An 8,721-nucleotide genomic window follows, 5' to 3' on the forward strand; every position below is an offset into this window, starting at 1 on the left:
CAAGGCCAGCCTGGTCTACATAGTGAGTTCCAGGCCAGCAGGGGCTACAGGGAGACCATTTCTTAAAAAAAAAAAAAAAAAAAAAAAAGAGGGACTGAGCTGAGAGGGGTGGAGCATGCCTTAATCCCAGCACTGGGGAGGCAGAAGCAGATGGACCTCTGTGAAATGGGGGCCAGCCTGGCCTACATAGAAGGTTCCAGGTCAGCTGGGACTATAGGGAGACTCTATCTAAGAAAAGGGTGGGGGCAGAGAGATGGCTCATCTGTTAAGATGGCTCAGCAGTTAGGAGCTGCTCTTGCAGAGGACCCAGATTCAGTTCCCAACACCCACAAGGTGGCTCACAACCATCTGTAACTCCACTGGTACACTTCCATACACTCAGGCAAAACACTCATACCACACATAAAATAAAAATAAATAAATCCAAAAAAAATTTTTTTTCATTTAGAAAAATGAAAGGCGAGAAAAGGAAACAGGGACTGGTGACATGACTCAGTGGTAAAGGTACTTGCCACCAAGTCTAAAGACCTGAATTTGTTCCCCTGACTGTCACACACGTGCCATGGCACATGTGCCCACAGACAGACACACACACACACAATCAATAAATGAAATAAATGGACAAAATTTTAAAAAAGAAACTGTGCATGGTGGCCCACACCTTTAACCCCAGCAACTCAGGAGGCAGAAGTAGGCAGATCTCTATGACTTTAAGGCCAGCCTGATCTATACAGCAAGTTCCAGGCACCCAAAACGCATGTGGCATATATACATTCCTGCAGGCAAGACACTCATACACATAAAACAAAAATTCCTTTTAATTTTAAAAAAGAGGCAAGGTGCCCAGCTTCTTGTGCTGTCATCCAAGAACCAGAAACATCCAGCCACGGTAGCAGCTCTTCCAGCCAACGTGATCTCGTCACTTAGCTCTCATCTAATTGAGCCTCTGCTGTCCCTGCACAACAGTAACATGACATGTCTAAAACAAAAGCCAAGGACGTGGCCTGGTGATAGACTCCTTGCAGGGCACATTTGAGGAAGGGGAGCAGCCTCTGCCTGGACAGCAAAGCTCAACAGTTCCCAGGTGACGCTGACCGTGAGCAGTAGCAATGGCAATGGAAGATGTAGGCTGGAGCACCTGCCTTCCTCAGCCTCCGTCTGCAATGGAGACATGGAGAAGATCCTCTGGACACACAGCATGAATCAGGCCAGAGCAGCTGAAGAGGTGGTTACTTCTGTAAGAGCCCTTCACCTGGAGAAGATGGGAGGCTCCTGTCTGATGTCATGAGGCCCACCAGCAGGCCCTGTCAGTAGCTGTACAAGGAGTGAAGGAAGTCAGGGTTTTGAGAGGGTATCAATAGAATCAAAACATTCCACCCAAAGAATTCCACTTCAAACACCCTAAGTGTGTTGTGTCTCTAAAAATTAGGAAAACTGAAGCCATTAAGAAAAGGGATATTAGGGCTGGAGAGATGGCACAGGCTGTTCTTGCAGAACACCAGGGTTTGAATCCCAGCACCCACATGGTGGCTAACAACTGTCTGTAATTCCAGTTCCAGAGGAACTGACACCCTCTTCTGCCCTCAGTGGGCATCACACAACACAAGTGCACTTACATACATGCAGGCAACACACTCATACACATAAAATAATAATAAAGCGGACCGAACGTCTAGATGTGAAACTGCCAAGAAAGAAATTTTTTCTTTTTTTTTTTTTGGTCTTTTTGAGACAGGGTCTCCCTGTAGCCCCACCTGTCCTGGATTCACCATGGAGATCAGGCTGGCCTCGAACTCACAGAGATCTGCCTGCCTCAGTCTCCTGACAGCACGCCTTACATTTTTTGTGCACCCAAGTCTGTGTGCCTGCAGAAGTCAGAAGACATCACATCCTCTGGAACTGGAGTTACATACGGTTTGGAGCCGCCATGTGGGTGCTGGGAATGGAACCCGGGTCCTCTGCAAGAGCAGTCAGTGCTCTTAACCACTGAGCCATCTCTCCATCCCCAAGAAAGAAACTTTTTAAGATTTATTTTATTATTTTTAATTGGAACTGGAGAAATGGCTTAGCAGTTAACATCTCTTACTGGGTTCCAGAGAACCCAGGTTCAGTTCCCAGCACCCAGATGGCAGATAAGGACCATCTGTAACCTCAGTTCCAAGGGATGTGACACCCTCTTCTGGCCTCCAAGGGCACTGCACGCAGAGGCACTTACATACACAAAGGCAAAACACTCATACACATAAATAGAAATAAATAAAAAATTATTTTTATTTTGTATATGTTTGTGTATCTGTGTGAGTGTATGCCACATGTGACTGGGTGCCAAAGAAATAGGGCAGAGAGTTCCCTGGAGCTGGAGTGACAGGTGGCTGTGAACACCTAACAAGGATGCTGAAACCAAACTCAGGTCTTCTAGATGAGCAGCAAGTGTTCTTAACCACTGAGCCGTCTCTCCAGTCCCAAGAAGAAAAACTTTAAAGGCTATAAAGTAATCAGCCTTTCAGGAGGATGGTTCTCCCAACGGAAGGACAGAATGAAATGAGAGGGCGAGTGTCTCTGGAAAACGTTTGTTATCCAGCCTGAAGCTGACCTGGTCACCCGAAGAATGGCAGGAGAATGGCTAGATTTGAAGAGGAAAAAGAATCTGCAGCATTTGATGGCTGAAATTTATTGAGCTTGTTCATTTATGTTTGGTTATTGTTTTGGTTGGTTTTAAGATTTATTTATTTATTTTGTGTGTATGGGGTTTTTCCTGGTTTTTTGTTTTTGTTTTTCTGACACCAGGGTCTCCCTGTAGCCCCAGGTGGCCTAAAACTTGCTATGTGGCTCAGGCTGTCCTCAGTCTCCCAGAGATCTGCCTGCTTCTGCCTCCCTAGTGCTGGGATTAAAGGCCTGCATCACCTCACCTGGCCTTGCCTGTATGTATGTTTATGTACCATATGCATGCCTAGTCCCACAGAGGCTTCAAAAGAGGGCATCAGGTCCCCTGAAACTGGAGTTAAGGACCATGGTCAGCCACCATGCGGAAATCCAACCCAGGTCCTCTACAAGAGCAATAAGTGCTCTTAACCACTAAGCCATTTCTCCAGTCCCTAAGACTTATTTTTTCATTTTAATTGTGTGTGTGTGTGTGTGTGTGTGTGTGTGTGTGTGTGTGTGTGTCTGTGTGTGGTTATGTGCATGTGACTGCATGTGCCCAAGGAGGTAGTTAGTGCTCTTAACTGCTGAAGCATCTCTCCAGCTCTCTTGGTGCTTTTAGATCCAGTATTTTGACAATCAATACTAACCATCACACATGGTTATCATTATCATCTGATGTTTTTCCTTCTAAAGTCAGTATTTCCTTGACTAATTTGTTTGTATTTCATTTATTATTTTATGTGTATGAGTGTATTGCTTGCATGTATGTGAGTGCACCCATGTTGTGCAATGCCAAGGAGGTCAGAAGAGGGCCTCGGATTCCCCTGGAACTGGAGTTAAGGACAGTTTGTAGCTACCTTGTGGGTGCTGGGAATTGAACCCGGTTCCTCTGCAAGAGCAGTCAGTGCTCTTAACTGCTGAGCCATCTCTCCAGCCCCCCTTTGACTAATTTTAATCATATATTTTTTTGTTTAAGATTTTTAATTTTATTTGTATATTTTATAATTTTATTTATTCTTTTTTATGTGTATGAGTGTATTGCCTGCATGTATGTAAGTGCACCAGTGTCGTGCAATGCCCTCAGAGGTCGGAAGAGAGTGACAGATGTCCCTGGAACTTGAGTTACAGACAGTTGTTAGCCACCATGTGGGTGCAGGGAACCCAACCCAGGTTCTCTGAAAGAGCATCCAGTGCTCCTAACCACTGAGCCAACTCTCCAGCTCATTATTTTTATGTTTAATTATGTGTATATGTGTGTCTGTATGGGAGTATATGCACATGAATGCAGTTGCCTATGGAGGTCAGAAGAGGATGTCAGATCCCCTGGATCTAGAGTTATAGATGGTTGTAAGCTACCCAAGTGGGTGCTGGGAACTGAATCACGATCCTCTGCAAGAGCAGTATGTACTCTTAACCACTGAGCCATCTCTAGAACCCCGTCATACTTAATACTAAAACCTTTTTGGAGACCAAATCTCATGTATCCCAAGCTGGCCTTGCATTCACCATGTAGAGGAAGACAACTTTGAACATTAGATTGTCCCACCTCCACCTCCAAAGCTGTGGGATTATAGGCATGTGCCACTATACCAAGTTAATGAAGTGCTATGGATCAAACCCAGGGCTTTGTGCATGTTAGGCAAGCACTCAACTAACTGAGCATTCCTGGCCCAATTTTGAATCTTTAAACTTCAATGAAGTAGAACATGAGATTCTTACATGTATGGAAAAAAAGCAGCCAGGCATGGTGGTGCACGACTTTTATCCCAACACTCAGGAGGCAGAGGCAGATGGATCTCTGAGTTCGAAGCCAACCTGATCTACATAATGAGTTCCAGGCCAACAAGGGCTCATCTGTTTTTTGAATGTCTTCTTCCGAACTTTAGCCCATTGACTGCTGCATCACCTGCAGAACAGAACGGTGTAAACTTGCTCCTCTCTCCTGTGGCTGTACTCTCACCTCACCTTCACAGATTTCCTATGCATTAAAACCCTCAACTCCACGAGCATCACCACCTTGGCTCCTAGGCTTCTAGTATGCATACCAAGCTGAGGACCAGGAACACTACAAGAAAAACCAGCCAAGCTTCAAAGGTACCCAGCCTAGAGCTGAGCACCCAGCTTGAACTAAGGAGGGTGGGGTATGGAGGGCCTTCCGGACAGAAAAATGTGTGTATAAAAAACTATGTGGGAGAAAAAAATGGGAGGCACAGAGGAAGTAAAGCCTGACCACAGAACAGAATGGGGCCACAGTTCTGATCCTGACCAGTGAGTCCCTCGCTTACCTCCAATAGCCCCCACCTTAGCATTTAAAGGAAAACAGGCCACCACCAGCATGGTACCGAATGCTGGCAAAACGGGGTGGAGACCAAGGTCACAGTTCCAGCAGACACCTGAGATCTTCCTGGCATACCCAGGGTGGATCCTGCGGCTCATCAGAACTTAGATGCACTCTCTTAGCTTTTCCAGTTTTTCCTTGGGATTCTTACCTTGTATGGGATGGAAGCCGTTCCTGAGGTCCCAGGTTTGAGAGACAATGCACAGCACAGAGGGGGGTCAGACAAGAAGTGGTGATGCACAGCTGAATTCCAGGCCAGGAGCCGTGGGCACAGCCAGCACGGCATGGGCGGACCGTGAATCTATCCCCAAAGGCCAAAAGAGTGGGGGTCGGGGAAGGAGGAGCAGGCGTCCCATCTCTCTGAAACTGGAGGATGAGCTAGAGGTGAGAAGGAAGAAGCCGGAAGGCATGCCCGAGAACTACAGGTAGACTTATGCAAGGAGCTTGGTCGGTTCTCAACAGGGCTCAGCTAGAAAGGGCCGGGCCCCTTTGCTGACCAGGAGTCAATCAACAAATTCCTCCTGGAAAGGTGCGGATCCGGGCCTCGGGGAGGCCAGCGAGGAAGGAAAGCGCAGATCCAGAGGCTGCGGAGCAGAACGGCGGCCGGTCGGGTCCACACCGCCAGCTGCATCCCCGCCGGGCTCAGCGGTCCTCCCGCGGGCATGGCGGCCTGCCGAAAACCCCTCCGGAGGAACGGGATGGAGACTCGGAAGCCCGAGGCATCGGGTCTGGTCTCCAAGCAAGGTCTGCCGCGCTCCGTGTCCTCCGGCCGGTACCGCCATCCCGGTCCAGGAGGCTCCAAGACCACGCCTGAGCTCTCCGGGTTGACTTGAAGACAGTGACGCTGGGAAAGGGGCCACCTGAGAGGGGCGGCCGGCGGGGCGGAGGGGGCGGGGCTCCACCGGATGGGACGGGGCTCCACCGGATGGGACCGGGCTCTAGGGGAACGGACGGGGCTCCAGCGGAGGGGTAGGGCTAAAGCCAGAGGAGGGCGGAGCTGACTCCAAATGACTTCGGGGAAAGTGACTTTGCTTAGGTCTAACTTGTCCTAACGTGCGTGATCGACGCGGAGGGGTTGGTTTTAAACCCAGTCTCCCGGTGCTGATTCTTGGGACTCCCTAGGCAAGGACTGTGAGAAAGCGCAGATAGCCGGTGTGGAGGACATGCCAATGATCTCAGTACTCTGGAGGCAGAGGCAGGAAGATCACCCCGAGTTCCAGGCCAGCCAGTGACATCCTGTCACATGAAGGAAATGAAGAGAGGAAAGGAGGGCGGCGAGAGAGGGAAAAAAAGAAAGAAGAGGAGGGCTTGGGGATGTAGCTCACTGTAGCACACTTGTCCAGCAAGAGAGAGGGCCTGGATTTGATCCCTAAGACCAAACGATAGAGAGAATGACGTTTTTTGGAAGGGAAAAAACCCAAAACTTTCAGCCCACACTAGAAAGCTGGCATGTGGATGGAGTGGGTCACATGTCTATTTATACTCAACAGTCCAGAGAGACAGGAAGGTGCTAGTGTGAAAGCTGGTACCCAGAAAGAACTCCTGCATCTTGGACTGAATTTTCTGAAAGGCTGACCAACTGATTAGCACTCCCAAGGTTGTGGAGAGGCTGGAATGTTGCAGATCCAGTCTATTCTCAATCATCTGGGGAACCTTTAATCCCATAGTCATACCTTGCTTATCTCTGCTTCTGAATTAACATTCTTGTGACTAATAAAATGTATTAACTTAGCAGACCACCAGGTCCCACACCAATCAAAAAGCTAAGAATGTCATCAGATAGCATCTGAGACCTATAGAACCTCCACCCCTGCTTTCCTATGACCTGCCTACTAAATGTACCCACAAATGTATTTGAAAAGTGTCTTGATTTATGACTTTTCTTTGTTCTGTTATTAAAAATATGTTACTGTTACCACATTGGAACATGAAATTTAGAGTAACCTGAATCTGTGTTCCTGGGCCATGGTCACACATATTTGGCTCCAAAATAAACTATCTCTTATCTCTTTTGAGGTGAGAGTTATGCTTTTGCATCGACATTAGCATGGCCTGCTTACTGGGCATCAAACTGGTTTTGGGTGAGTAAAGACAGGTGACTCCCAGGACCACCAACCAAACTAAGCAGTGGCTCAAGATAGACTCGAGAAAACAAAAGGACAGTCACCTAGAGTTACCAAGGAGGCAGGTGATGTACGAGACTGGGGTTCTAAAAAGGCACTCAGCAGGATGTGAAGGAGCACAGCCAGGACAGCACCCTACCTGTCGTCCAAAGAGTCTGCAAGAAACCCAGGTGAGTCTGCAGCAGACCAGAACTAGTGATCAGAGTGACAAACCCCAGCCTTCACTCACCTGGGGCTTGCTGGACCTTTGCCACTCCAGCCCACCTAATGCACAGCTTCCCCAAAGCCTCCCAATGTACCTTGCTGAGGTCCTGCCCAATTCCTAGCAGGCCCTGTGTCAACTCTCACTGCTCAGTCCTCAGACATCAGCCCAGAACCTTTGCAATGGAACTTCTTACTTGCCCACATGCTATATCTTTTCTTCACATTTCTCCCTTATTTACACCACCTTAATCCATCATGATAGCATGTAAACTGCAAACAGAACAGAATGGCCCTCATCTAGTTTCACTTTAATTTTTTCTTTCTTTTGCTCACAGCTGTAGCCTAAAGCCTAAAACAGCTTGCCATCCAAGGAGTGCTCCCTGAGCACTTACGTGCTGAGCAATGTTCTGGGCACTTTCCTCATTTATTCCTTTTGTTTTGGGTTTGATTTTGTTGAGACAGAGCCTCACTGTGTATCCCTGGCTGGCCTGGGACTTGCTAAGTAGATCAGGTTAGCTTCAAAGGGACAGTGATGCCCTAGCCTCTGCCTCCTGAGTGTTGGGACTCCCAACCTGTGTTACCACACCTGGCCTTGTAGATTCCTTTATTCTCCACACCACTATGTTATATAGGTACTAATTTCAATCTCATTTCACAGATGTGAAATTAACAATATGAAATTTTTAGAAGTAGAAAAATAAATACTTCTATCTGGGCCTGGTATGATCTCAGCTACTTGAGAAGCGGAGGCAGGAAGATCAAGGCTAACCTGGACTACAGCATGGCCAATATTAGCTATATAGACCCTATCTCAAAAGGTAAACAGAGGCTGGGGATAGACGTTGCTCAATAATAAACCATTTTCCTGGCATGTAAGAGGCCCTAATTCAATCTTGAACACTGCCTCCAGCCAAAAGAAATCAAAATACATATGAACCCCTTTAGTTCATATAAAAATTACTGGCTGCTATCATCCTAGTCTCTTGCTTGAGAGATTCAGTCCTCAGAATTTATTTGGGGTGTATGAATGTTTTGCTTGCGTGTATTTATGTGTGCCTTGTGCATGCCTGGTACCATGGAGGCCAGAAGAGAGTATCTGATCCCTTGAAATTAGAGTTACAAACAGTTGTGAACTGCCATGTGGGTGCTGGGAACCAAACCAGGGTCCTCTGCAAGAGCAGCCAGTGCTCTTAACTGCTGAGTCATCTTTCCAGCCCCTTGTGCCCTCTGTTTTGTTTTTTTGAGACAGGGTCTCTCTATAGCCCAGACTGGCCTCAGTTTCACAGAGATCCACCCATGTCTGCCTACTGAGTGCTGGAATTAAAGGCACGTGCCACCACACACAGTTCTTGTGCACCTGTTTTTTTTTAAAAAAAAAAAAAATTTTTTTTGAGGGCTTGAAAGAAGTTTCAG

At 47.4% G+C, this 8,721-nt stretch overlaps 1 long non-coding RNA gene across 1 annotated transcript in view; it reads right to left on the reverse strand.

Annotated features, from left to right (window-relative positions):
• Nucleotides 1-407: 407 nt before the first annotated feature.
• Nucleotides 408-8,721, reverse strand: part of LOC115072482 — a 10,024-nt gene continuing 1,710 nt past the window's right edge. The window contains exons 2-3 of the long non-coding RNA XR_003851535.1: nt 5,133-5,347; nt 408-1,314 (exon numbers count right to left, since the gene is read on the reverse strand). This is a non-coding gene — a long non-coding RNA (uncharacterized LOC115072482). The remainder of the gene's footprint in view (nt 1,315-5,132; nt 5,348-8,721) is intronic.

The sequence above is a fragment of the Nannospalax galili genome, unplaced genomic scaffold, assembly GCF_000622305.1.
Source record: "Nannospalax galili isolate Female #2095 unplaced genomic scaffold, S.galili_v1.0 scaffold382, whole genome shotgun sequence".
Classification (NCBI taxonomy): Eukaryota; Metazoa; Chordata; class Mammalia; order Rodentia; family Spalacidae; genus Nannospalax; species Nannospalax galili.